This window comes from Ziziphus jujuba, chromosome 4 (assembly GCF_031755915.1).
Source record: "Ziziphus jujuba cultivar Dongzao chromosome 4, ASM3175591v1".
Lineage (NCBI taxonomy): Eukaryota > Viridiplantae > Streptophyta > Magnoliopsida > Rosales > Rhamnaceae > Ziziphus > Ziziphus jujuba.
Genome location: NC_083382.1, coordinates 24277146 through 24283951, shown reverse-complemented (window position 1 = coordinate 24283951; position 6806 = coordinate 24277146). Strand labels below are relative to the sequence as shown.

Genomic DNA, 6806 nt, shown 5'->3' with positions numbered 1-6806 from the left:
AAAAAATGAGAGAAAAATTCATAGTCCTAACTCCTAACTACTCATATTTGTTTTTTGGTTTTATTTTTTGAAAAGAAACCAAAACTAATTCGAGACACCTATCCCTCTCCTCTCCCCTTGATGGTCAAACCACATAATCAGCTAATATATTTTAATCAAAAAGACAATTTTGACCCTTCTTTATTTTAATATATATCCAAATAAAAAAATATTTACAAAGACCAATCATATATATATATATATATATATTTTTATTATTTGCTATCCATTATTTCTTGCAATATTTATGTCTAAACAAATTATAAATGATATTTTATGACACGGAGATTATTCTGGTGGAGTCGCTATAATCAGGTTGAGAATTTGCTTGAATTCTGGGGTTTTTTTATGTTTTTCTTGTTTAATAATCATACATAAGTATCTTCACTTAAATGAAGCTGGAATAGCTCAGTTGGTTAGAGCGTGTGGCTGTTAACCACAAGGTCGGAGGTTCAAGCCCTCCTTCTAGCGGATACATCTTTCTTCATTTATTTATTTATTTTGTCATTTCCTCATTTTATTTATATAGAACTAAACTGGTTCCACTGTAACCACCCCATTTTGAAGTACAATTTATTTATTAATTTATTTTTTATTTTCCACGGACATTTGATGAAAACAAAAACAAAAGAAAATCTTTTGGAACAAAAACAACTCTACCAATAGTATAACAAAAATAAAAGCCTAGTTTAGATCGCATGCATTACCAAGAAGAGTTTAAAAGGTCATGGAATGGTCTTATATGGGTTTCCTTAAAAACGAATCTATACGACATACCTAAACTCAGAGTATAACGCACATTAACATTGATTATTTCATATATTATGTATAAAGAGAGTTTAAAAGGTCCTGGAATGGTAGTAAAACAGTTTCCTTCAAAACAAGCTTAAAAACCAACATTTCCCAAAAAAAAAAAAATAAAATAAAATAAAAGGGGCCTACGTAACATGCGCGCATAACTCATAGTTTGAGCAAGAAATAGCATATTAACATTTATTATTTCTACTAATATGCATAAAGAGTTTAGTCCAAGTAACGTTCACTTGAAAAGCTGGTCAGTTTTTAGATTTTTGTTTAGCGTTTATATTTTATTAATATTTTTTTGTTGCCGTTTCCTCTTTTTATTTATTTAGAACTAAATTGGTTCCACTTCTACCACCCCATTTCATTCCACTTCCGGCGTTTGCATCTTTTTTTTGTCATTTCCTCATTTTATTTATCTAGAACTAAATTGGATCCACTTTTATCACCCCATTTTGAAGTACAATTTATTTATTTTTTATTTTCCATGGACATTTGATGAAAACAAAAACAAAAGAAAATCTTTTGGAACAAAAACAACTCTACCAATAGTATAACAAAAACAAAAGCCCCGTTTAGATTACATGCATTACCAAGAAGAGTTTAAAAGGTCATGGAATGGTCTTAGATGGGTTTCCTTCTAAAGAAATCTATACAACATAACTAAACTAAATTCAGAGTAGATACAAAATTTGGCATATATATCTATTATGATTAGAGTTGTACCCAAGAAAAACATAAGCTTTAGAGTGAAAAGAAAAAATTATTTCATCTATAAGGTCTTAGAAACGAATAACACTCAACCAAATGTTATAAGAAATACCAAATTAAGCCTTAGGATTGTAAAGGTGTGGGGCAAGAATTTACAGGTGGAACTGGAAACCATTGCAGCAGTTGTTAATGAATCCAAAGAAGCATATGAAAAAATAATAGATGTTGTTTTCTGGGAGTGTGTTTTGAAAAAAAAAAAAAAAAAATTATAACTTGCTATTTTGGTGGGGGCTTTTGTCATCACAAATTTTTCCCCTTTTTAGATTTGCCATGAGCCATTTTTGTGGTGTGTATATTTTGTTCCTTAACATATCTTGTTCCTGGTTTAGAGTTTCGTTATTCCTCTCTTATTTGGGCAATACGTTGATATATGATGGGAGAAAAGTAGCTATTATTCCACTCAATTTTTTAAAAAGTTCATGGCTTCTAGCCCTGCTTGGTGAAATTATATAATAAAAACAACTTTTGTTTTCAAAGTCTAACAGATATAATGTTTTATGGGGGCGTTTGGTACGCAGGATAGGTCCGGATCGGACGGGATCGGACATGATAGGTTCGGATCAGACAGGATCGGATAGGATCGAATAGTGCAGTACTGTGTTTGGTATAGTTCTGGACTGAATGTTGGACTAGTTGTCCCATGTTTGGTGCAGGATCGGACTGGATTGGATTATTTTATAATTATAGTATTTATTTTGTTATATATGAAAAGATTTAAAATTATATTTATATTTACAAAAAAATTAAATATTATATTTAATTAAAGTTTTATTATTACTTATATTTAATATGTTTTGTATAGATATTTATATGTTCAATTAATTAATAATAAAAATAATTTAATGATATTTATAATACATTTGTAATTTTTTTTTAACACCCATAAACTACTTAAAATATTGTTTTCAAAACCAATTAAAATAAAATTACTAATCATGAATAACAATTAAATACAAATAAAAAAAATTGACATAATATTTAATTAAGAACTTGTTAATAGCATAAAAATATCCATCTTCAATTCATACATATAGATATATAGATATATAAATAAATATCACATGTAGTTGCACTTTTAACAAGTATGACATCCGTATATATATATTGGATTTTACAAGGATAATCTAATTATATAAGAAATAAGTAAATAAACCCAGTGATAGTAAGCCAAATAAACAACCTAATACAAAACCATTACTCTACTCGTTGTGAAATTGAGCACGTGTATGTACGGTGGTGGTATTTTGTATTGGATTTGCTTCATTACGATTCCTCATTGTTTGTTCTACAAACTCAACATATGTAATTTCAGCTTCTTCAATTGTATTATAGGCTTGATATAAATTATTTGTAAATCCGTGCACTTGTTGATGACATTCAGACCAAGAATTATATATCCCTGGTTGTCTACCTTTAAACACAATATAAACCCTTCTCTTTGCCATTCAATATTCCTGCATATAATAATAAATGACAATATAATATAGTAATATTATTAAACAAAATAACAACTAACCAAATCAATAAAGTGCATGTTAATATTCTAAAACATAACACATAATAATAAAATTATCCGTACATGCATAATTAGAAACCAACATTCAATACGTTACAATATATGTCCATAAGTTTCAATTCCAAATGTTCATAGTTGTCATCCTCTCATACATATCCATAAATATATAATCCACAACAATACTAATTTAGTTATCCAAAAATCCACGAGCAAATTCAATCTTCTGCGCATCGGTTTTAATAATCTTGAAAACCTCAACGTTCGATGGATCCGATCTCATTGCCTTAGAGATTTTGAGATTGTCAGTAATAGGGAATCCTAACCTGTCAAGCTCCATAGCTAAGTATTGTGGATAGTTGATATCAGACTTCTCCAACTTGTCTAACTGTTAGCTAATTTATCAATAAACTTATCTGCTACATTGTTTAACCCGCTAACGATGTCAACATCCTTCGATTGAGCTTTCCTCTTACCTCTTAATTGGGATTGTGTGGGCAGTTGACTATGTGTTTGATTCATAGACATTGGAGAACTCACATCATCAAATTGGTCATTGTCAGGCTCCATATTTATATCATTAACTAAATCAATTGGAGTTTGTGCTCCATGTCCTGTTGCCCGATCCTTCCCAAAAATATTAGCAAGCCTCTCATATATCGGAAAAGGTTTATCTCCAACTTTTTGCACTTGGATTACTCTAAAATAAAAAAAGCCATCATTTAGTAAAAACATTATACATTTAAGATAAGAAACACAAAATTCAATAAATGTATTTTTCCTAACAAAGTCAAAACCTGGACATATGCTTTCCAAGCATCGTCACTGTCAATCTCCACACATTTAAGAGTGTCATTCCATCCAAATTCACTTTTGTTCAGCATGTCGTATATGATGCCATATTGCTTCTTCCACTTTTTTAGCTTCGATTCAATATGTGGAGTTGCTCGCAATCCTGAGTTAGGACACATTTCAGCCAGTTGCCGCTCAATCATATTAAGTGTACCAGGTTTAAATGCTCCCGTGTCACAACATTGCCCACTAGCTACAACTTCATCTAAAAGAACCAGCAAAGCTTCTTCCTCACCTCTACTCCATGTACGCCTAGATTCACCCCACCTATTATCGTTACTGCTACCTCTAGCTTCCATTGCTATTCAAGTAAACATTTCATGATTCCAACATTATCAAAACAAGATGCAAACAAAATAACAATAAATCTCAAATGTTGCACTTAATATAATATAAGTTTGCCTTCATACATATTATCCAAAATATTTAACAAACAATATTAAATAAGCAGTTAGAGCATAATTTTTTACATAACCATCAACTAGTAATCATGATGACCTTTCCACTCACCAAACATTTGCTTAGCTAACTCATCTCTCCAATTCGTCCATTGATCTGAGGAAGCAATTGATCCTATAATGTCCTCCTCTTTATTAATGTCCACATTTTCCATCCTATCATATTCGACTTCTCCAGGATCGAGTGTCATTTCTCTTCTAATCAGATTATGTATCAGACAACATGCAGTAATGGTTTTGATTTGTGTTGCAATTGGGTAGAAAGATGGACTTCTTAAAATTGCCCATCGCATTTTAAGAACCCCAAAGTATCTGTCTATGATATTCCTAGCTGATGCATGCTTCATGTTGAAATACTCTTGATGATTTATGGGTGCACAACCATCTCTCCATTCGGAAAGGTGATATCTTGTTCCCCTATATGGTGCAAGAAATCCTTCACCATTTGTGTAACCAGCATCCACTAAGTAATAACAACCTAACACAGAAAAATATCTCCTATTAGTTTATGCAATGTTAATCCACTCGATGAAATATTTAAGGATTGATCTTACCGGTTGGTACTTTTAGTCCATTTGGCCTACTTATTGCATCTCGAAGTACTCTGGAATCTGAAGCGGAGCCTTCCCAACCCGGTAATACAAATATAAATTCCATATTCGGGTTACATACACCTAAGACATTTGTTGCGATCTCACCCTTTCTTGTTCGATATCTTGGCTTATCGATTTCAGGTACTTTCACCTTAATATAAGTTCCATCTAATGCTCCCAAACAATTCTACGACACAAACAATTTTACTAACGTCAGATAATGCTACAACTCATCTAACTATAAAATTAATAACCAAACTAGTCCACATACGTAACTTAAACATTTTCCATCTATCATCCGAGCAATTATCCGACACAGGTTCAGGATGCCTCAACAAAATGGAATGTAAGCGCAACACCCCATTCAATACTGAATTGAAATATCTACTAATTGTCTCCCCTGATCTATAGAATCGACTGATAATTGTAAGGTTTTTTGTATGATGAGCAATTATGTGCAAAAATATGCACACTTGCTCTTCCAATGTAACAGTACCATCTCTTTTCACATATCCATCCTGGCGTAATAACCGACATAAAATAACAAATGTTCTCCTATCCATCCTCAATTGACTAATACAAGTGACATCATTGTCCAACAAACTATCTATAAAAGATGTACGTAATTCGGTATTCCTAGTTATTCTATTCCTAACACCTCTTTCGTTTCTCCTTTGCCACGCTACATACATGTACATAAAAAAGATAAACATAAAGCCCCAACAAAAAGATTGAATCACAACTAATTTTCTTCCATCCATCTCTACAAAAAAGGAAAAAAAACAACAAATAAAAAAAAATTATAAGAAATACAATAAATTGAGCTGCTATTGCCAATACAATTGAATAAATACAGAAAACAAAAATCTTCCATAAATAATATATTTATATATTAGCATTCACAATAAACATTATATATATTTGGAAGGTCAAAATAAAAGGTGGATTTAAGTTTTTTTAAACTCTTCAAACTCAATATATATATATATATATATCATCAAATTTTTTTTTATTATTATTAATGATGGAGCCAATGAAATAGTTTTCAAACAACATTAGTAAATTACAAAAAAAAAAAAATTAAAAAAAAAATTATAATTATTGCAAAAACTAAATACAACTTTTTGAGCTTTTATAATTTGGATAATCATTATGTTGCAACCCAAACTTATGGTGAAGTATGAGTTAGATGGAGAAAAATATATGTTGTATATAATTAAAGACAAAAAATGAATTATATAAAGAAGTTATTTGAAATAGATTTAATTAATAAATATGCTTAAAAATAACTTTAAATGGGAATAAAAATATAAATTTAGAATAAAACTTTATATAGCTTGTTTTGATAGTGTACTTATAACTTCTTAATATCATATTTTGGTTAGGATAAAAAACAAATTAAGTATTGAAGACCAAAAATGGTGTTTGCAAATATTCAACCAATTAATGCATTATGCATTTTTATGTTGACCGACTTTTGTGATGAGGAACACCTATTATTTTATTATTACTTTATAAACGAGGAACACGTATTCTTTTATGTACATTTGGAATTATTATACCATTCCACTTTATTCTTATTTATTTCCTTGCTTGGTAAGAATTTTAAAAACATATATACATTTGCGTGGAATCCAAGAGTGGCATTAAAAATATATATATATATATATATATATATATATATATATATATATATATATATATATATATATATATATATTTATATTAGCACAGCTCGACCACAGCACTTTATCTGTTTTCTCTTCAAAGTCTCAGAAT

The 6806-nt window shown here is 30.0% G+C and overlaps 1 long non-coding RNA gene and 1 other non-coding gene across 2 annotated transcripts; one reads left to right on the top strand and one right to left on the bottom strand.

Annotated features, from left to right (window-relative positions):
* The first annotated feature begins 436 nt into the window (after nucleotides 1-436).
* TRNAN-GUU (transfer RNA asparagine (anticodon GUU)) lies at nucleotides 437-510 on the top strand. The gene has a single exon. It is a non-coding gene; the product is annotated as a tRNA-Asn (tRNA).
* Nucleotides 511-3169: 2659 nt separating this feature from the next.
* Nucleotides 3170-3784, bottom strand: LOC132803503 (uncharacterized). Its single transcript, XR_009638806.1, has 2 exons — nucleotides 3601-3784; nucleotides 3170-3512 (listed from the first exon to the last, which is right to left on the bottom strand). It is a non-coding gene; the product is annotated as an uncharacterized LOC132803503 (long non-coding RNA).
* Nucleotides 3785-6806: the final 3022 nt, after the last annotated feature.